Source organism: Mytilus edulis, chromosome 7 (genome assembly GCF_963676685.1).
Source record: "Mytilus edulis chromosome 7, xbMytEdul2.2, whole genome shotgun sequence".
NCBI classification, from domain to species: domain Eukaryota; kingdom Metazoa; phylum Mollusca; class Bivalvia; order Mytilida; family Mytilidae; genus Mytilus; species Mytilus edulis.
Window position 1 is genome coordinate 26743891 of NC_092350.1, and position 23332 is coordinate 26767222.

At 31.2% G+C, this 23332-nt stretch overlaps 1 protein-coding gene across 7 annotated transcripts in view; it reads left to right on the top strand.

Moving 5' to 3' along the window:
- LOC139481154 (ras association domain-containing protein 9-like) overlaps positions 1-23332 on the top strand; it is a 38654-nt gene that overhangs the window by 9023 nt on the left and 6299 nt on the right. The window contains exons 1-2 of one of the 7 annotated variants that reach the window (XM_071264290.1): positions 3674-3954; positions 15860-15979. The gene's annotated coding sequence lies outside the window, so the exon portion shown is untranslated. Of the gene's footprint in view, positions 1-3673; positions 3955-12330; positions 12456-12623; positions 12781-12910; positions 12997-15859; positions 15980-21096; positions 21442-22848; positions 22942-23332 lie in introns of those variants that run through there. The other 6 variants (XM_071264294.1, XM_071264291.1, XM_071264293.1 and 3 more) reach the window with 6 other exon arrangements.

Below are 23332 nucleotides of genomic sequence, written 5' to 3' on the forward strand. Positions count from 1 at the left end.
ATAAAGCAATAACAATCCCACCTCTGCGAATTCATCCAGGGTGTTATGTAATTTAAATTAAAATGATGTATGAATGCTCTTTACGTATTCTGATGTCTTCTTTTCCCACTTATGAACTTGAAATAAAAGTTTTTCTATGTAAAGTATTTCTGAACAAAGCAAATGAACCCTAATGTCCTCATAATTAAAAATCATACATGGTGAGTTATTTACAATATTTAATTTTGAACGAAATTTGAAGCTCGAATTTAGATTCAAATAACGAATCTAGAATGTTGAATTTAAATATTTGAATATTGAGTTACTAGTATAGTAAATATTTCGACACTTTAAATTGACCAATTTGAAAAAAGTTAACACATGTAGTCTAAAATGCTGTAGAATGATCTAACCTGTTAGAAAATAGGACTTGGGTTTTTATTTATCATTACCAGTTGTTCAGATATGGGAATGAACTTGTCAAGCTAAGTTTTATAGCAAAAGCGTTTACTTGGGGTTACTTGGGGAGAACTCATTATACCATGAATATTAAGATGTTTTATTTGTTATCGTAAAAATTTAATAAAGACTTATAAAGTATACCAATATCAGTGAGCATGATGTGTAGGTACTCATATCGAGTTCTAGATGTTATGTATTAACCCAACCCCTGGTAAGGTCAAACCAAATAAGCATGTGATCCACCTCCACCTATAGGGCTTTGCACTGCGGAGACCGTATAAAGAAGTGTTGGTCGATTGAAAATAATGGGTTCGGTTCTGATAACAGGTCTTCATGTTGGATGTTTAACATTCGACTCAGCGTTTCAAGATAGCTTAATTCATATTCGTATTCCTGTAATATTTTCTTGACTTTGAAAAGTCATGTAATACTTGTGACTGAACATTAACACACCTTTTCATCATTCCATTCATTACATGTTCCTCTATTATAACCGTTTAACGTGTATATCAGTTAACATTAAGACTAAAGTTTTAGAAAACCAAGAACATACTATGTTATGGAAGCTCAAATTAAAAGGATAATCAAGAATATCAAAACATGTCTGGAGTCAAAGTAAAACTTATTCAATTTCGAGCGTCTAAATGCCTTCTTTGTTTTGTTTATTTTCATACAGAAAGCTGAAACCTAATCATTTGAAATCCAGGGATTTATAAAAGCGAAAATATATTTAAATATATATGACTGAAAAGAGCCTGAAAACCATTGCCAAATTCATCTTAGGTGAACACAGACTTGGGACATTTGCTATCCTATCTATTCTTTCGTGTAGGTTAAAAATAGATTTGTTCCTTCGTTTTCAAAGTTTTAAATGTTTATTTTATTCTGGAAAGTACGTTTATGGTATTTGTACCATATTGCGTGGGTAGATATCATTTTTTGTGGTTTCCTTGTTGTCATTGTGAATCAAATTACATCGTCAAACAAGATTGTACCCATATAAATCAATGAAGAGCTAAGCCATAAAATGACCCATTCAATCAAGTAGTGTAAATTCGTTCAATGGTCCGAATAAATTCAGATAATGAGACATTTAAATCAAAAAAGCATTCAGGAAAATGACTCAATTAGCTCCTTGTATCTAAGAATAGTGTCAAATTTAAAAACTATAGGTTATATTAAGGATACACGATTTTGGGTTAAAGAATACTAATAGAAGCAATACATCAAAGATTTTCCCAATTACCTATATTTGTCCAAAGTCAATACATACTTTACGATTGTAATTATTGTGCTTTGTTTGTTAAGCAGGGCAATAAAGGTTTATTTGTGTTTATATTTCACGCCCGCTTTAAAGACAAATATTGTGTCTCCAATACACAAAGAAATATACATGATAGTTTTGATTAGAGTAACAATATTTAAACGTGGTACTTTTAGAGTCACTAACAATAAAAAGTCAAAAAGTACACTCGGTGCTTCGGTCATAATTCCTGACTTTCAGCAGAGCATTCCCTTCAGATAATGGTATGTAAAATATAAACAGTTATTCATCTCAAATTTGGTATTGACTTTTAGTTGAATAAAATTATTTGTTTAAAAGAAGCAAACTTGTTTAGCAATTGACCTAAAACATGTTTAAGAAAATAAGATTATGTAATCTGTGTCATCTGTTTTTCTCTAACTTTGACTATGGAAATATTATATAATACTTCCACACTTAGACTATGTCAACGAAAATATGTATTCTAGTACTCGGTTTGTTTGAAAACGATAATCAATAAGTTTGCTCAAACTCTGTTTTTATTTCTAAGTGTTATTCAGATGTTTAAAGATTTCTAATTGCACGAGATAAATTGTACAAAATACAAAAATAAATATAATCTGTTTATATATATATGGACTTGTGTGTGGGCTTTTTATTGATGACAATTTTAAAGTTAAGATAAGGTACGTAATTCCCATTTATTTAACTATAAAGTCAATTCTTAATTTAAAAAAAAAATAACATGTAACTGTTACGAGAATGTTGAATATCCCAATTCAGTAACTACGTAAACGAATTGGGTAAATTTCATCGAAAACATTTTTATTCGATTTTCCGCTTTTTTGACATCATATAATGTATTACAAACAATTAAAAAAAAACATGGCGGATCTAGCCAATTTCAAAAGGGGGGTTCCAACCATATGTCTCCTTTCAAATGCAATGATCGTAAAAAAGAGGGTGGGTTCCAACCCCAGTAATCCTCCCTCTGGATCAACCAATGGTTTTACGCTCCTAACTCGTAATGTCACTGTACTACATGACTAGTCTTTTCATTATGACGATAAGTGTGTTTAGTATTGGACAGAATAGTCATCAGGATACAGTTGTTATATATAACATTATTTTAACGGTCTATTCAGCAGTGGCTAGATCCAGATGAAAATTCTTAACAATTTAGCCTTTATTTGCAAAACGAATGACGTATCATTGTCTCCATTTTCAATGTCTTCGATTTAAATGTGAAACAAGGTTCTTTGGTTGTTATGACTTTATGTGGCTAAGTTTGGTATAACGGGAAGTCTTCTGAGTAAATTTTGATCAAACTGTCTTTAATTATCAATAAAGAGATTAACACTTAGTCTTAGTATACTATGTACACACTATGAAACTTTATATGCAACATACTTGTATACGTAAAAGGTTGGTTAAGTAAAATAAAACCGAGGATTTGAACAATTGAATAAAGAAACTGAATCAAATGAACGCGTTGTCTTTAATTTTGTTTGGAAAAGGGGAATTAAAATTCAACTGCAATTTTCCAATGTTAAATTTGGTTTACCACAAGTCAACCACATGCAATGCCTTTTCGCTGCAAGCCTAATTCAACTGCAAGATTCCAATGTTAATTTTTGTCAACCACAAAATCAACCGCATGTTATGCCCTTTTCTCTGCAAGTCAAATCTCTAATCCCTAAAAGTTTGACCATGTATGACACTTAAAGTGTTTTACAAAGTGTATTATAACTGTAAACATACTGTAAACTTAGTAATTTGTATCATAAAAAGTGTCAAAATTTGACAAATACAAATTATCCCAATCCATTATAAGTGTGGAAATACAGGCTAATCTCTTAATCCAGATAGTAGTTTATTTAGCATGTACGTAGCTTAGTTATATTTTATTAATCCGTTTTAACGGTGATTTTAAACAAGTTTTATCACGAGTTTCTATTTAAATCAGTTAAAGATGTTTGCTTTGCGTTTAACCTTTCAATCAGTGATTACTAAAGGGCGGTGACTAATATTAGATGGAATATAGATTGCACTTGTATTTGATCATATTTAAAGTTGTTTAGGGACCATGCCTTCCGTAAACAACTCGTAGACGATATGATATGAACACGTTGTGTAATAAAATCTCGACCATTTAACGTCATTGAGATATTGGATATTTTTATAGATACTTAAATCAATTACACCGTATGATAAAACATTCAACAGGTGATATATTTCAGACTTATAAGGTATGTACCGTTTTATTATAATTTTAAAATACTGATTTTTATTCTTTTTTCATCGTTTTTAATTTCAATTCCATAGAATTCTCATGATTGTATAAAATTCATTTTTGTCGTTAACAAATAAACTTGGTAAAATCTCTACAAATGAAAAATATATTAAACATTCATATGCAGTTGATGATAATTCATAATTAGGAAGATGTAAGATGAATGACTATAACATACAGCGTTTATATTTCATAAATAATTTAGTGACAGTTTATGCAGAATTTGAAATAAAATCAGTTCTGAATCTCTGGTTATTAGAAATGAAATTGAAATAGATTCCATTTATGATTCTCTAGTCACTAGCTATAGAGAAGGATATTTTAAAGTTACAATAATTTAAAAAAAATAATCAATATAACTTTACAGATATTATGCAACAGAAGCATTAATATGAATTAAATTAAACTATCAAAGTGTTAACGCACGTTGCAAAACTGTAATATATTTTTTCTATATCTGCATGCAATTTGTTGTGCAAGCGGCTTATTTAAGCTATTTAACTGATAAAACCAGATACTTATAATGCAATTGGATTATATACCTCTGCTAAAACCAATTAAAAAATAGATTATTCTCATGTATCCCAGTGAACTTGACATTGAGGATATAAGATACCACGGATACATTCAATTAAGGTTATTACAGTAACATGTCCTAAATTGTACACTTTATATCTACACCATTCCCTGAAAATTGACACTCGGGGGGGATCTCTTAAACGCAAGGATATTTTACAAATTAGATGACTCGATTTCCTATTGACAACTGCTCGTGTTGGAGTAACGACATACCCTTTTCCAAGCCTATAGACAGGCTAACTTAGTTCATACAAACCTATACCAGTGTGTTCTCCTAGAGGTCATTTTATGAAATAAACCAAAGAGTACTCTTAATTAAAAAAAACCTCAAACTGTGATTACAGAGGACCTCGTTACGAGGGATATGCCATAAACACCATATAACTTCACACGTTCTACAGCCACCAACAGTAATCAGATAATTGATAGAAGTATCTTACCCCCCGGGTCCTTGTGGAGTTCATACCCCGGTTCCTTGTGGGGTATATACCCGCGGTTCCTCGGGGGGGTTCATGTTACTCTGCTCTTAGTTTTCTATGTTGTTTTGTGTTTCGTATATTGTTGTTTGTCATTCGATCTTTTTAGTGTTTTGCTATGTTGTCCGTTTTTGTTTTACTTATGATTTGAAAGTTTTTCAAATATCAAAACCACAGTTTAAATAAATTGCGCATTCTTCAATTATTTCTCTAATAACTATAATAACAAAACTATTGAGTTTCTCTTTTTGAAAGGTCAACGTTCTCTAGTTTCGTCACAAGTTTGCTTAAAAGATATGCAAATTTTACAAATCTTGTATACAAATCAAATATTATGTTATCCCTTAATAAAGTATTGAAATCTTTAAATATTTTCATGATGATGCAAGGCCGCTTTTACTGGAGATTAACATTAATCATCCATTTATAAGGATATCTGGTCTGATATTTGTCATTCGTTCAACAGCCATTAACACTTTTTGCGTATGTTCTAGATTTCTGTCAAGCAAGAGGTGACTGTCAAATTTTATCAAATGATGTAGCGCAACCATTTAAATATATTAATGGGTTTCATATGAATTTGTTAACCCTATATTAACCCCATGTATTGTACACAATTTACAATAGTTCGATCAAAATGTTTGATTTCTGTCAATAAGTGTAGATTTCAATCATTTTGGAATCGATTACTTGAGCTGATAAACCCGTAATAAGATGACCTTCAAATTTCAGGCATTGTTGGTGGTAATTGCATTTTTGAATTACTTGGGGATTTTTTTTGTATTTCTTTACGAAATGACGTTAATGAATGTTTGTTACAAAATGAAGTTTTGTTCCATTCCTTTAATTTCATAATCCAAAACATTCAGTTAGTTCTTAGATTGTTATGTCGATAATACAACCGTTTCAATCCGAAATATTTCGCAAAGTAAAATCAGAAAAGGAAAAGGAACAATGTAATAAATGTATTTTAATGACGTACGTTATAATGGTTTATAATATGCTTTAAAGCTTCAAACTTTTACTCAAACTGCATCATATTTACATAGATACAGAATATGGACTTTGGTTATTTCTTTTAGTGGTGATACTAATAATTATTTGAAATGTTTACAATTTTTAACCACTTCAAAGTTGACTATACTTTTGAGTTATGGACACCTTGAATTATCCTGTCCAGCAGTAAAACCCATGCTGATAGGTTGTCCATTTGATTTGGTATGGGACGTTAATTACAGAGGCTGAACTGTATACTATAAAGCCCTCTGACATTACATTTTCCCCACGGTCGGTACATGGCCTGTATGCTGCAAGGTAACATTTCTGGTCATATCCAACACAATTCCAATCTTTGTCAAGTGGGGGTAAAAATCTCCAGCTCATTGTCCAGGTATACTAACGATGCACTTTCGTTGTTTTCGTCTTGAATATACATGAAATATTTGTCAAAAGACGTTAATTATAGTAAAGCAAACAACTGTCTTAATTCAATCAATCATCGTTTTAAAAATAGGATTCAAATGAATAGAATTGACATTAATAGCTATTGATTAAGAAAGAGATAGATTTTTTTCTACTTGACCTTTAATTCATTGGAGTGTCGTAACAAGAAAAATGAATGAAATATTTTTCAATCATTATGTCAAAAATACGTTTAAGATATGGTCCTCATTAGAGAGAAAATAAGGTAATGTTTACGCAAACATTATACGACTTAAAAGCTCAAATGCATTGACTGGAAAATTACCTATATATTACATATAGATTATGAAAAATTTGTAACAGTGGATGACGCTCCTTCTTAAAATTTAAATTCTTAAAGGAAGTGGATCAAACGATTACAGAAGTCATTACATCAGACATTATCTAATAATGCGAAAATTATCAAATTATTAGAAAATTGTTGACAATTTTATAATGTTGCCTTTTCTTCAGTCACATACACTGTGCGAAGAAATGTTAAGTCATTGTCTGAAAAAGAGCCAGGATTGCATAATTCGAAAACTATCAATGGGAAAATATTTGAAAAAGAAAATGTTTCAGTTATTGCCTAAATATCAAATAATAAGTAAAAGAAAAATACAAATTGACAAAAATCTTAGACAGTACAACAGAACCACCTGCACCTGACTTCTCCGTGGACACAGACATTTAAACAAAGACAATGAACGAGACTTGAACAAACAGGCCTGGTAAATGCATTAACAAGTTGTGGGATTGAACCAGTTTATGTGCGAACACATTTTCCTCTCTATTTGCCTATCTATACAATATGTCGGTTAAGTAAAACACACAACAAAAACCCTGTACAGTTAAGCTATACCTAACTGGATGTAAATCCTGTACAGTTAAGCTATACCTAACTAGATGTAAATCCTGTACAGTTAAGCTATACCTAACTGGATGTAAATCATGTACAGTTAAGCTATACCTAACTGGATGTAAATCCTGTACAGTTAAGCTATACCTAACTGGATGTAAATCCTGTACAGTTAAGCTATACCTAACTTGATGTAAATCCTGTACAGTTAAGCTATACCTAACTGGATGTAAATCCTGTACAGTTAAGCTTTACCTAACTGGATGTTAATCCTGTACAGTTAAGCTTTACCTAACTGTATGTTAATTCTGTACAGTTAAGCTTTACCTAACTGGATGTAGATCCTGTACAGTTAAGCTTTACCTAACTGTATGTTAATCCTGTACAGTTAAGCTTTACCTAACTGTATGTTAATCCTGTACAGTTAAGCTTTACCTAACTGTATGTTAATCCTGTACAGTTAAGCTTTACCTAACTGGATGTTCCTGTACAGTTAAGCTTTACCTAACTGTATGTTAATCCTGTACAGTTAAGCTTTACCTAACTGTATGTAAATCCTGTACAGTTAAGCTTTACCTAACTGGATGTTCCTGTACAGTTAAGCTATACCTAACTGGATGACTATTCATCTTGAACGAGGAAAATGATTTGGAATTCATGGTCAAAATGGTATTGTTACTAAATGAGACTAGCTAAAGCAGCCTCAACTGTTACTATGAATTTTTTTAATTATGCAAAATTGGCATTATAAGCAATGCATAGCATGCATTTTATAACTAAGACTTTTTTATATATATATGTGAGGAACAATTAATGAAAATGTTAAACATATACAAATTCCAGTGTGGCTGGTGTGTTTTCAATATCTATAAATAATTCAAAGAGGCAACTGATAGTGTTTCTTGTATTCGACATGTGTGACGTTCAGATTTCATCAAAATTTACATAGTCAAGAATAGTTTGTTTCCAAATTAAAAGCTGGATGATATGCATCATTTAATCTGTATTTGCATTTGTGTGACGTGTTGTTTTTCATATCTAATTTTGCCAATATCTGCATGCTAATACTCCTTATATTTGTGACTGTTGGCTGTTAAAAAAAGGATTGCTTAAAAATGTTTTAGACACAGACATAGCACGGTACACGTTTACTTATAGCTTGCATATTGGGTGACCGAGGTCACATGATCTCAGTACAAAACAAGAGTCTCTTGTACCTATTTTGTGGGAGTTCTTTAGGTTAACAATTGCAAAGTACACATCTGTCCCTATCAAATATACTATCAAATATACTATCTTTCTATGCAACGTTTTTGCGTTAATTCCCACCAAAGCACACTGGTTCAAGTCTTCTTTCGTCCTATCGCTTGATATTCAGTAAACAAGCAAATAAAAAATAGAAAACAAGGAAAATAAAACAATTCACTAGTCCAAAAGATTCCAAAATTCAATCTATTTTACTGGGGAAGAGCTTTCACATAATGAAAAATAAGATTCTTAATGTACACATACATAAACTTGAATATGCATTTTAAAAGTGTGAATCTGTATATAAATTTAATACCATCGCTTAAATTTAACAAAATATCAAATCCGTACCCTTTAAACATTCAAATTTAAATGTGATTTATCTCCTTTTTTACTATAAAGTGACAGGTGCGAATTTATAATCATTTGTATTTTATATCAAGGCGTTACGTTAGAACATTTTAAATAAGCACTATATTGCAGCATGGCCGATAAAACTCCAATGAATATCCTGTAAACATATTTTCTATACCATGCATTTAATACTACTTTAATACTCCTTCGATTTATAAAAGATGTATTACGCGAGCATGTTTCAGTATACTAATACATCTGATTAAAGTTATTGTGGACGTACATGTAGTTGGCAGAATTTGTTTTATGCTGATAAGAACTACAGGTACTACTAGTAAATGATTCAGTTCTTTTTTAGAACGTATAAAAGTGAGGACCAAATGAACCTAAATATGATGCATGATACACAGCAAATCCCAAAGAGTATCTAAAATAACAAATAAAATTGGCATTTCAGTTTATATTCTGCAAGTATAAGATATTACAGCATATTGATTTGAAAGAAATTCGTTAGTGCATACTGGACTGAAGGTGTAATGCCACCAATGATTTCCCCCTATTAGTCTTTGTTAAATTTGCACTTTTCAAAAGATTGTGCACAATTTTTATCCTGTCCAGTACTATAGAAAAAATTTCACATAACATTTCATTGCATATCAGAAAATAACCATCACTGGAAGTTAACCAATCAAATCCCCCCTTATTTAATCTGTGTACAAGCTTTAGTAACCATGTAAGTTCAAGTTTCCAAAATATTCTATAGAAACACAAGATAAAAAATAATGATGCTTTGGCATATGTTTATGACACAGAAAATGTTTTACTGCAACAAAATGTAGGATTAATGACCTACAACTGTCAAATTCATGGGAATATTTTTTTTCGACCTATTTTCGTATACAACCGGATGTGACGTACCATGATTTTGTGGTATTACACCTGAATGCGCAACTTGCTTTTTATGCCCCACCTACGATAGTAGAGGGGCGTTATATGTTTTATGATCTGTGCGTTCGTCCGTCCGTCGGTCCACTGAACATAGAAAATGAAAGTGTGAGTTTCAGCTTAAAGTTTTTGGTCAAGGTAGTTTTTGATGAAGCTGAAGTCCAATCAACTTGAAACTTAGTACACATGTTCCCTATGGTGTGATCTTTCTAATTTAATGCCAAATTATATTTTTTACCCCATTTCACGGTCCATTGAACATGTAAAATAAAAGTGCGAGTGGGGCATCCGTGTACTTTGGACACATTGTTGTTATGGCAAAGTTTGGTAATACTTGAAAGTTAAGGGTGAACATTGTTCACTAATTTAGACAGTCAAACATACTTGTAAGGATTTTACTATACAAATCTTTGATCCTTGGCTTTCATTTTTTGTATGAGCTTTCCGGATGAAGGTTGATTTAGAAAAGCGCTTCTGATGTAGAAAATGTATAAAGTGTTATATTCTTTTTACTATTTAATCTATTCTTAATCATTCCAGAGATTTGATGCCTTTCATGTATAACTGGATTATCGTGCTCGATTATCTCATGCAGACATTCGTTCTTATGTTGTACTGTTATACCACTGTCCCAGATTAGGGGGAGGGTTGGGATCCCGCTAACATGTTTAACCCTGCCACATTCTGTATGTATGTGTCTGTATCAAGTCAGGAGCCTGTAATTCAGTGGTTATCGTTTGTTTATGTGTTACATATTTGTTTTTCGTTTTTTTTTTAATATATAAATAAGGCCGTTAGTTTTCACGTTTGAATTGTTTTACATTGTCATTTCGGGGTCTTTTATAGCTGACTATGCGGTATGAGCTTAGGTGACCTATAGTTGTTAATTTCTGTGTCATTCAGGTCTCTTGTGGAGAGCTGTCTCATTGGCAATCATACCACATCTTCTTTTTTTTATATATACAACATTTTTTGCCGTTTTTAACCGGATTTTTGTGACAAAAATGTCGGTTATTGATTTGGGGATGTACGGCGGTTGGGCGGGCGGTCGGTCGGGCGGCCGGGAATCAAATGTTGTCCGTGCATTAACTCATGAACCGTTCAACCAAAGCTTTTAAAATTTTAATATGTTGTTACTGACAACTAAATGAAGGTCAAGTTCAATAATGGCGATTTTGACTTTTACCGTTCAGGAGTTATGGTTCTTGAAAGATTGAAAAATGGAGTTTACAGTCGTGTCCGTGCATTTACGCATGAACTGTTCTACCTAAGCTTCCCAAATTTTAATATGTTGTTACTGATGACAAAATTGAGGTCAAATTCAATAATGGCGATTTTGACTTTTACCGTTCAGGAGTTATGGTTCTTGAAAGATTGAAAAATGGAGTTTCCAGTCGTGTCCGTGCATTTACGCATGAACTGTTCTACCTAAGCTTCCCAAATTTTAATATGTTGTTACTGATGACAAAATGGAGGTCAAGTTCAACAATGACGATTTTGACTTTTACCGTTCAGGAGTTATGGTTCTTGAAAGATTGAAAAATGGTGTTTCCAGTCGTGTCCGTGCATTTTCTCATGAACCATTCAACCAAAGCTTTTGAAATTTTTATATGTTGTTACTGATGGCAAATTAAAAGTCAAGTTCAATTATGACGATTTTGACTTTTACTGTTCAGGAGTTATGGTTCTTGAAAGATTGTGAAATGGCGTTTCCATTCACGTTGTTGCATTTACTAATGAACCATTCAATCTAAGCTTTTCAAATTTTAAGATGTTGATACTGATGACAAAATGGAGGTCAAATTTGATATTGACGATTTTCACTTTCACCATTCATCAGTAATGGTTCTTGTGATATTGCCAGGACACAAATAAATATTAATAAATCCGGTTTGCTGTCGTTGTGACAGCCTCTTGTTATCAATGTTATACTAAAAAGCGCCACTATAGAAGATATAATAAACAATTGCCAAAAACAAATAATAATATTTCTCACATGTAAAAGGTTTGTTTAGTAAAGTCATGTGGATGTCAAAGCTGTTCACATACATTGCGATAAAATGTTTCTAAGAAAGAATTGGTTATTATACTTATTATACATACAGTTTTACATCTAGGGCAAATCGTACTGTTCTGCCCTTCATCCCTTTTAATTCGTTACATAATCTATACAACAATTTGATTTTTATTTAATTTGTTGGCATGAAATATTTGCTACTGGACCTGGACGTTATGCAAATGACACTCAATTGATTAAGAAATTAATAATAACCCTAAAATTATATTTTCTGTCATAGTGTTTTTTCATCCAGTTTTGATCTCTCCAAATACAAAATTTTAATTTTCTAATTATAACCCAAAGCTGTATCAATGTTCGAGAGGTACATGATATATATATAAATACGTTATTGACTCTTACACGTATATGGAAAGGACATTAGTTGAATGACTGTTTCAATCAACTGTTATTGATGATGTATAGTGTATGTATGTAATACTATACTCCTCAATTTATTCTTTTAAATATTGATCGAGGTAAGCAAAGATTTTTATGTCAATGTATTCATAGCATATTTAGCTTAAGAACAAAAAACGGCCCTAACTTTGTGCTACTATAAGGTTTAAAGTTGTTGATCGCCCCAGTATTTGTTTTATAATACAAACAAGTTAAAAATACCTGTAATCCGATTGGATAACCGAACATTCATCTTCGATAGCGAGAGATCCTTGGTAGAACATACTATAGACGGTTATGTTTTGAATTATGTGAAGTTTATGTAGCGATAAAATAAATAAGTATACTTATTTACATTTTTATGTCGTTTCTATAGTACTAATTGGATTTATATTTAGGGCCAAGGTAAGTCAATTATTATTGAATTAGTTAATGCAAATTAAGTTGGAATGTACATTTCAAATCACTGGAACTTGATCGTAAATATAGTAAATGTGTCGTTAAAGGAGAAAACATTGTACGCATCAAGCATTTATTAAAATTATAGGGAAGTAAATGGATTGAGCGGTATAGAAGTTTCATTTATGAAGGAAGCTTTTAATTTTATATTCACGTTGAAAGGTAGGCTTTCGTTTTAATTTCCTTTTTTGAAAAATATAATTTGTCCGATCTGAGTTACTAAAATGAATTGTTCACTATAAAAGATACTTTTTGTTGAAGTTCTTTGAATTCCAATGTTTTGTCCGTGTATGTTATTCACCAATTGCATGTTCTTTATATATTGGAATTGTGTCTATTGCTTGTTTGTCTTACACATATAGAGCAGAGATGTTGGGAGTTCATACCTGCACTCCCTTATGTTCTTTATATATTGGAATTGTGTCTATTGCCTGTTTGTCTTACACATATATAGCAGAAATGTTGGGAGTTCATACCTGCACTCCCTTATGGTGCTACATATAAAGAAATTGCATAGTCTTTTAACATGCCAACCTATAAATGTTTCTGTTTTTGAGCCCCCCTATCAAAATTCTGGATCATAGTTAAATCAAATTGAATGTTATTTTTCGCGAGTAATCAAATTTCAAAATAAATACAGGTATAATATTCCATTCTAATTTAACATACATGTTTACCGAATACCAAAGCCGATAAATGGCTAGAAACATGTGAGAAATCTTTGATTTGTTTGTCAAACTACAGCATTTGTTTACAAAACTTTGTGCATTATAGGAAAACTTGTCACTTTCGTAATAAGAAATTAATGAGAATGACTAGACTGATTGTGTCAGTATAAGAAATTATCAGCCGATTTGGTCCAGATTTACTGTATACGTACGGACTATGTATATCTCAAATTCATACAACTTTCCAATTCTCAAGTCCTCATGGGTATTTAACCAAGATTTTAAAAGGTCTTAATTGTGTATTACGTTCAAATATATTATTCTTTATCTATAAAGTTTACTTTAATTTGCCTCAGTTTACTTATGTGAAGTAGCATAATCTATATATTAATAAGGAAATTGGAAAGCATATTTGTACAAGAAATCACTAAGCTAACATTACATTTTAGATTTTAGAACCTAAGTACTAATCGATGGGAGTTTGAACTATCAAATAAATGTCTTGTACGATTCCAATTGAGGTCTGCGGTAGTCAAATCAAAATATTATTGGGCGAAAGAACAGTAAATATTGGCCACGGCGAGATTGATTTTTGAATTTGGTAAATTATACAAGATTTATTTGCAGTTCATGGTCTTCAGTGGATTTACATTGATAACATTAAATAGTTACGGTCACTTATGATACAATTAATTCTGAAATGTTAAAAATGTGAACCATTTCCGCGACGAAGCACGCAATTCATAGAGGTATATCTGAATTAATTTTGATTTACCTTAAATGACACGAAGAAGAAAAAAAGCACGAACAACAATTTTGAATACATAAACAAATAAAGTGTAGTGACATGAATTCATGTTTATATCAATTAACATCTCTAAATATGACTACAGTTGTTTATAATGACTAACGAATTTGACATTTCATTTCATATGTTTTACAAACAACTGCAATATTGTAAACTGAAGTTAGCAATCATTCTAATAATATCAGAAAAGCCTGGATCGTTCGTTTCTGTATAGACAGCAATGCATTATATTTTTCTTAATATAAATAAGAAGATGTGATTTGATTGCCAAATGAAACAAACTCTCCACAAGAGATCAAATGACACAGAAATTAACAACTATAGGTCACCATACGGCCTTCAACAATGAGCAGAGCCCATATCACATAGTCAACTGTAAAAAGGCCCTGAAATGACAATGTAAAACGGCGGCAAACGAGAAAACTAACGGCATAATGTATGTACAAAAAATGAACGCAAAACAAATATGTAACACATATAAACAAATACATATACGTCTTTTAAGTCGATGTCAATAAGATAACGCATGATAACTTATACATGATATTTGATTAGTGCCGGGTTGTTTGATACATATATGAGGCCAATATGACAGTTATTTTAGAACAAGCACATTGGAAAAGTAGTGAACAGATCGATTATAGGTGCCAACTCTCTTATGTGAATTTGACTATATTCTCTCTATTTTACCGTTGGTCAAAAAGCTTTTTTTAAATATCCAAGAACCCGCATTGATACAGTGCAATCTAAATTCTTTCTTTTTTTATTCAGCATCGGATTTCAAATATATGTGACTGGTCGTTTCTGATGAAGCCCTAATTTGATAAAGTGTCTTTTTTATTTCATTGTCAAGGTTTGAAAATAAATTATTTATGCACATTCTATACAGTATGACATGTTAAGTCAGAACAGACAGTTTGTATTGCAACAATATATCTATACGGGACCTGTTGTGACAGAGAAGTATGTGCCTAAACATAGCATATACCAAAAGCATATTAATTAGCCTCTACTTTCTTGGTCAAATATGTCCATAAAGATAAATGGAGGAGAGACTTTATATACATGATATACATTATGTTTTCGTTAGTGGAACCATCTTGTCATAGACTCTCAGAGTGCCACTTAAATGTTTATATTTTATTTTGATACATAATGACAATGTAAAGTTTAAATGAAATGTCTCTTGTAACTATCAAATTAATGTAGCTATGCCAATCGTTGGTGGGTTCTTGATTGGTGTATAAAATTTATAACTATATCTGTACTTCATACCTTAGATTAAGCTTGGTGCCAGGGGGAGGGTATAGAGATCTCAAATATACTGTTTATATTGAATGTAATGCAGCTCAGAATTTTGAAACCATCTGTAATTTTAATGAAACTGCGATGACAGGTGATGTAATTCTATAAATGGTATCGTGTCAATGAACGACTAATTTATATCTTCTTAGTTCATAAGTTCATTAATTTAACATTTTACAACATTTATTAACGTGTAAAGTTCAATAGATATACATCGAGAAATAACAGTTCTTTTATATTTCAGGGCACAACAATGCTGTGAGCTGTGCGAAAATTAGGCTTTGGGCTTTGAGATAAGAATGCTGTGAACTGTGCATCTTAGAAATATTGGACAATTAGTAAAACAAATAATACTCTGCTTCAGGTGAGATGATTTTTTTTTTATCTTTTCAATTTTCTGTTATACACATTATTGTATTGATCATGTAGAACCATTAATCTTGAACTGTTTCTGCTTTTATCTCATTGACACATTCCTTTTTTCCATTCTCAAATTTATTGAAGATCGTGGATCTATATGCGAAATAATGCAAAATACCAGTCGACAATTGTTCCGTAAAGTGCTTTTCTATAATGCCAACATAACTTGTTCATATAGTATCACCTGTATCTAACAATGCATCAATTATTTGGCTTATAATTACAAGCTGTAATTATGCACCATAATGCATTTCCTATTGAAGGTGACACAATTAAGATGCAAATTTCTCTTCGTTTGTGATTCAAATTGTCACGTGACTTTGATAAATGAGATAAATCTGTCTGAATACCATCGACTTTATGGATAAATGCAAACTCGATGCAGCATTATAGAAAATAGAATTGTTTAATGTAACAGGACCGGATATAGTTTTCTATTAAGGAAACAGGGGGTGGAAAGTTAAATAGTTAAAACCCAACTTATTGTTAGTCTTGTTAACGTTTTCGAATGATCATTCTATAGATAAAATCTTAAATATGAAAATACGAATATCTGGTATGATTTCCTATGAGATAAGTCCCCAGTCCAACAAAGGTTACCAACTATAGGTCACAGTACGGCCTTCGTTAAGTTAATTATTGGTATAGTGAGACCAGATGTATCTACTATTAATAAATGTCATTAGATAAGAAATACGTAAATTTATTTTCAGAGATATCTAATTCGAAATACATGGATGTATCAGTTGCATATAAAACAATAATCTATTTCAATAAGTTAGCACACTGATTTAGGTACATTGAATTTTAGAAATGGGTATATCGGGTATCTTCTCGCTACATTGAAGACCTGTTGGTGACCCTCTGCTGTTGTTTTTTATTTGGTCGGGTTGTTGTCTCTTTGACACATTCCCCATTTCCATTCTCAATTTTACTTACCAGTAATTATAACCTATTTCAAGTTACATGTAGCAGTGCACAATGCTTCTAGTAAAGACATTATTCATTGCTTAATTCAAACCCTCTATCATTTCTTGAACCGTCTCCATTGTTTAGACGTTTAAAGCTCTTAAAAGTGAGTTTCATGAAGACAAAAAAAAACTATTTTTGTTGGATATAAAGAAGTGGAAGGTTTTCATGATCGAGTGCACACATCGTTATCCTCTGGGTATCTGGGCATTGATGACCTGCACAACTGTTGTGTAACATAAGATGTGTAAAGGACAGATCCTGCAAATGATAAACAAAACTGATCATTATCTTATCAGATAATTTGCACCTAACATCTTAATTTGGTTAGAGGTTAAATGCAGAACAATAGAAAATTGCAATAAAGGTGTTACAAGATCTGATAAGAGAGATTTTTTGCGTTGTAGGTCACGCAAACATTTCTTTGATGAATACTTTTAAAAATATTGTTGTAGTTGTGTGGAATGTACTGCAGTAAGAACAAACCCATCGTGGTATATAGTAAACAATGCAACAAAGTAAATAACGACAATAAGTCACTGGAATGCCCTGTATTTGTTTTATCTGTAGGTCCATTTAAATCTTAAAACTCTAACAAAGATTCACTGTCTCGTCGATTCATGTGCCCATATTTTTCATATGCATATACGAAAGTTACATTGTAGTTATACAAATGTTCACATAGGCTAGTTGAAAGCATAAGTTTTTTTAATCAATTTTTTTAAGACTTCCAGTATTAATATAGAAATAGGTCTTATTGCGTTTACCCTCTGACAAATATTTCTTGATAGCTACTATATTATCCACTATGTGTGTCTTTGAGAGATATGGGCTTTATCTATATATCACCGAATCGTTACGCGACAAAAACATAATATTAACAATAATAGCCAAACAGACAATAACATGGCATTACAAAACCTTTGTATTAAAAATTGATGAAAGAAACTCAAGGGTTAAAATTTACAATTAAATGAATGAGCTTTTTAATTTTGAGAATTTTGCGAGACAATAAACGGGATCAGCCTTTCTAGAAAACATTATACTAAAAAGAAGTATGACAATAAGTATGAACATTATCTCTACCAACAGAGATGTGTTTGTCAATAAGTTATATTTTATAGATGTGTTTGAGCTTTTGATTTTGCCATTTGATTAGGGACTTTTCGTTTTGAAATTTCTCGGAGTTCAGTATTTTTGTGATTCTACTTTTTATAATGTGCAATCCATGCAGAAATAAAGACGATTTTGACAAACCCTAAAAAAAAAATAAGACCACTACCATCGACCAACGATTAAACTGCTAGGTTAAAACAAGTAATTCTGGTCATATCATCACCAATTAATATCAATTACATGACAAAAATTAAACCAACAATGATAAATTTCCACTCCTTACAAAAAATAAACAAGACACCCAGCCTGCGGACACCGACACAAAAACTGATTATCCTGATCCGTTTTATTCATTCAGAGAAATCATAGCATGTCTGTTAAAATGTCATCATTAATAATTTAAGATGATTAAATGGAAACTGTCACTTTGAGTCGTAAGAAATTAATTTTACGTTGACAAACCGACAAACCGAACATCAAAGCAGGTAAAATAGATTTTCTGTAAAAAGATTTCAAGAGATCGATTATTGTTATTTTATTGGATTATAAATAAACTAAACGGGTTAATTGCGACTATTTTAATTTTGATATGGATAAGAATAAATAAAAAATTATAACTGAAAATGACATATACATGCAAAAAAATAAATTCTTTGAAGAAATAGTGTCAAACGTAATTGATTAGAAGCAATGAATTTCAAATGCATTTATTTGTAATCAAATTTCTAGTGCAATTTTCTACTTTTTCAAAACTTTTATCACTGTAATTTTGCAAATTAATAGGTCTTATTTCGAAAGGAGGAGAAGATGAGTAGTTTTTACACCTTTAAAATTAAAAAAAAATCCAACCATGCAGGCATGTAATGTATCTAGAAGTAAGGAATTTTTGTAACTACATACAGAACACGTCGCGTGTTCGTCCAAGGCAACGGAATCGGACTGTGTTGTAATATAATGGTCATATAAGTAATAAAAATGAAAGAATTGGCGCCATGGTTACGTAAAGAACATTTGGATCCCATTTCTTCAAACTTCAGTTCAAATAGTTTGTTCGATAATAATAGACAAGAAACTCTCAAATATATGTCTAAGGACTGCTAAGTACATACTTATTCTTGGATTTTATGACTTTCAAAGTTAACATTCTGACACGAATTTTTCATTCATAGTTACAAATTTTCTTATGCAATGAAACTTTTATGTGGATTTAGAATTTGAAGTTTAAAGGTTGGGCGACACTTGGACTATTAATGTTTACTTGGACCATCGATCACCATCTTAAGCAGTTTTGTTGACATGTTTATGTCTTTTCCAATCAATTTGACGATAAAGTAACTTGTATAACAGGGAACTTTAATGTATACCAGCCATGTAATAGCCTTGTTTTTTTTATGTCTTTGGCAACCAACATCTGTATTAGGAAGTTATCATTTTTACCCATCTTTTTAAAGTTGGGTTAAGTACATATTTTTAAAAAGAAATGTTTATTAAAGAAATAAAAAAAAATGTCCGGAACCTATTACAACCGGCTATACGATACAGTATTTTATTTTTATTGCTGAAAGCCGTACGATTGCATTAAGTTGATTACTACAGTACTATACATGTTAACTCTCATGGATAGTTGTATCTTAATTCTTATAGTAATTACTGTATACTCTTGCCTGCTATACATATATAGTTCATGAATTTGTTACTTTGCCCTGACGTTTCAACCTATTGTAGTTTCACTCAATTCTTATTTATACAAAACTTTAAAAAAAACTGATAGTATATGACTAACAAAGTCATCTTAATGCATTGCTTTTGTAAGTAGCGGAGTGTTGTGAAAAGACAAGAACAAAAGGTCTCAAATGTAATATTCTTTGTCTTCTTATTTAAACGAATATACTATTAGTTATTTATAAAATTTACCTGCTGAACTTTCACATATGAAGATTTATAACGAAGCATAGATTGTGTCACTTCTGAGTACAGGTGTCAGGTTTTTACAATTAAAGTAACTTGACAACTATAGCTAGACACTTTTAATTAATGTAATGTCAATCCCTTATTGTCTCTCTTTAGGAACCTTTATAATAGCTGTACTTATCAGTTTCCGATGCAGTCTTGGTATCTGCTAAGAAACCAAACAACATAAAATACAATGCATTTTAAAAAGCATGTAAACACTTGAGTTGCAAGGACTTATATTGCCCTACTTAAAGTTTGCAAATATACATTTCAAACCCCATATATCAAACAGCGATTCGAAACTGCATGTTTGGCTAAATAATTGACTTCCTTATACCAACTTGTAAATATCTACCTTTAACTTGTAAGAATATCTTAATAAAATTTCTTCAGACGTTTATCTTGTACATTGAATTATATTTTTATAAGATTCCACTTATAAAATTTATGGCCATGAAAAATGTTGTTGGTCTTTTCAAATTGTTAAAGCAAAATTGATTTATAACCCAATTTCATAACTAGGTGCATTAAAAAGGCAGTGAAAACACAATTTTATATCCGTATAATTATATAAAATGTTATGGAATAATAAATAAGTGTGTGCGTTTTATCATTACATAATAATATTGCACTTTGTTGCTTCAACATCGTCTGTTATCTTTTGAGTATTCCCCCATTATAATAATTAAAACAATATAAAAAAGTAATAGGTGCAAGAAAGTTGACATTTTAAGAGTATTTTAACTTGATAAATTCAATTCACATGGATGTTTTTTTACGTGTCTTAGATAAAAATACGTATTTTATCGTAGTTCAATAATAGTTTTAAACTGAGAACATGAACTTTTGCTTTGCTTAAATATGTAAAATTAATGAACCTTTGTTCGTCGCTCAAAAGCATAATGGTCGAATAATATGGAATATAAGACCATCAAAGCATACAAATACCAAAACTATTTTTATTACCTACGAATAATTAACTTTTGTCTGGAATAAGTAGGTACAATAAAAGCAATAATATTTACTCGTGTACTGTTGTTTACAGACTATAAATGAAGATTAGGAAACAATTGAATGGAAAGGGAAACGTATACGCCCTCAAGATTAATTTAAACATTAAAACTACAAATACTTGGTCAATCATAGCGGTTCTTTTAACAAATAAGATCAAGATAGGATCGCTCAGATCGTTGTTATCGATTGATCCGATCACTGTGATTGATACGGTAGTTCTATTACCTTCAGGCACTCACAGGCAATTGCAAGACTTACTTCGGGAAGTGCATTTGTTAAAAGTTGTTTGAAGGAGATAGGTTTAATTGGAATTCTGTGCATATCTTTACAATTTAATTTGGAATTAAAATTTAGGTAAGCATATTTTTTTCTTCATAGAATTATGCATAGTTGTTCAATTGTCAACCGAGCTACATCCTTGATCATGTTTGTCTGTTATATGCTGGGTTCAGGCCCTTGTTTACATTATCTTTCGCTTTGTCATGCCGTACGTTGACATACAAAAAGTTTTGAAAACACAACAGAAGAACTTAATAGATCAGCCCTGTACCATCAAATCTGAAGGAGATATTGACTATAATAGATAGGTTATAACAATACAAAGTAAATAAGTAAATATTGTCAAAGTAATCTTCGTAGTTCTTATTGTTCTTGGGAACAAAATAATGTTTGTTTAACACCGCCTCCTATTGCGTCTGAAATCTTTTTTGTGTCTGTGCATTGAATCGAGTGCACCAGGATAATTACGTATACATGGACATAAACAATTAAATATATATTTAAATTTTAGAATATAAGATAGAAAAATAATACAACTACATATTTTCGTCAAGGATCTGTTTGAAGTTGTATATCTGATTTAACTATTTTTGATATCAAATGTTGTATTTTCTTTTGTAATTGAATTCGAGACGTATAGTATTTCATCTTTAACTGGACTACGGTTCATATATACAACTCGATTATTTTCTTCTTTTGTGTTGCTGAATTAAAACCGTTTTTCTCTAACATGATATATGTTTGCAAGTCAGTGCAGTGTGAAGTTTCCCTTTGACTGCGTCTTCTAATTACGATATATAAACTTTTAACATTTAATTTATCATACTTATATTGCTTGAACAAATGAATTTTAATTATTATGCAAACTTATTTTTGCAAATCACTGAACTCTGTGGATTTAAAGCATTTTACCATAAAAGGATCTACATTTGACAACTCTGTGTCATTGACCAGAGAATTTTTTTTTCGCATTTTAGGTTAATAGAAGTTAGAACGCTATTATTGTTGATAACAAACTATAAAACTGATGATGACAAAGTCACAAATAATAGCCTCAGGTAGCAGATACTTATCTCTGCAAGCAAATAGTCTTCGAACACCTAAGACAATGGGCGCATTAAACATAATCCTTAAACTTCTAATGTACTTCATCTGCGTGTCAATGTAGAAGCAAAAATATTATTGTCTAAACTTGTAAACCTAAATTACCGTTGACACCCGAATACAATAGGGAGGAAGTGTAGTATATCTCGGTGTTTATCTATTGTTTTGTTAAGTTAATAACTTAATCTGTTATTTTTGATACCTTTATTAAAGATAAATTACATATCGGGTCATCTTTCGGGTAATCACAATAAAGGTTATGGAAAAATCCTTCGTCATTATTTAGATTAGGTATACTATCGGTGTGAAATGGTCCTATTGTTAAACCATAGGTAGGTGAGATAAAATTTCTTATTATCTGAAAAAGTCAAGTCTTTGTACAAAGGTGAAAGAATTGTCACAATGCCTTAGAATCGATCTCGGACCTACGGCGAACTTAGATATGGGGCCAATTAACCTTTATATACCAAGGTAAATATTACAATGTATGTTTAGACAGGTTAAGAAATAAGTAATGAGATGTTTTGTCATCAAGTATTTACCAGCATCTGCGGACAAACTGTTGAATGTTTGTGTGGTAGAAAAAACACATGGTAGTCTATAAAGTATTTAGCCGCATGCATAAAACCTTGTACACATAAAATATATTCCAAATACTGAGATTTTAAGGAAGCAAATGCAGGTAAATAATTTTAAAGTAAAACATTTTGACAATTTACAAGTAAATCGAATGCACCATGTAAACTCTTGGTTACATCTTCAATATAACTGCGGTAGATCTATATTCAGTGACACGGCAGGAGAACATCAAACTGTTAAAAATTCTATAATAACGTTAACGATAGTTTGATATCTAAAAACT